We start from the raw sequence: 955 nt of genomic DNA, 5'->3' as shown, positions 1-955 counted from the left end.
CATGAATCTGTGCAGCGGGATCGACCTCGGACCACTAGGGGCCGAGAAAATCACCGTCTCATGGGGCCGGATTGTCAGGGTCAGGGAAAAATCCAATATATATCTGGTGACATCTCGGGTGCTATTAGAGATAGCGCAATAAACCAAAGTGCATTGTCTGCAGGAGGCCCTGGCGCATAAATCTGTGCAGCGGGATCGACCTCGGACCACCAGGGGCCGAGAAAACGACCGTCTCATGGGGCCGGACGCTCAGGGTCAGTGAAAAATCCAATATATATCTGGTGATATCTCGGGTGCTATTACAGATAGCGCAATAAATCAAAGTGCATTGTCTGTAGGAGGCCCTGGCGCATGAATCTGAGCAGCGGGAACGACCTCGGACCACCAGGGGCCGAAAAAACCACAGTCTCATGGGGCCGGTCACTCAGGGTCAGGGGAATATTCAATATATATCTGGTGATATCTCGGGTGCTATTACAGATAGCGCAATAAACGAAAGTGCATTGTCTGTAGGAGGCCCTGGCGCATGAATCTGTGCAGCGGGAACGACCTCGGAACACCAGGGACCGAGAAAACCCCCGTCTCATGGGGCCGGATACTCAGGGTCAGTGAAAAATCCAATATATATGTGGTGATATCTCGGCTGCTATTACAGATAGCGCAATAAATCAAAGTGAATTATCTGCAGTAGGCCCTGGCGCATGAATCTGTGCAGCGCGAACGACCTCGGACCACCAGGGGCCAAGAAAACTACCGTCTCATGGGGCCGGTCAATCAGGGTCAGTGAAAAATCCAATATATATCAGCTGATATCTCGGGTGCTATTACAGATAGCGCAATAAATCAAAGTGCATTACCTGTAGGAGGCCCTGGCGCATGAATCTGTGCAGCGGGAACGACCTCGGACCACCAGGGGCCGAGAAAACGACCGTCTCATGGGGCCGGACACTCAGGG

Source organism: Nomia melanderi, unplaced genomic scaffold, assembly GCF_051020985.1.
Source record: "Nomia melanderi isolate GNS246 unplaced genomic scaffold, iyNomMela1 scaffold0014, whole genome shotgun sequence".
In the NCBI taxonomy this organism is placed as follows: Eukaryota; Metazoa; Arthropoda; class Insecta; order Hymenoptera; family Halictidae; genus Nomia; species Nomia melanderi.
This window is presented reverse-complemented; position numbering follows the sequence as displayed.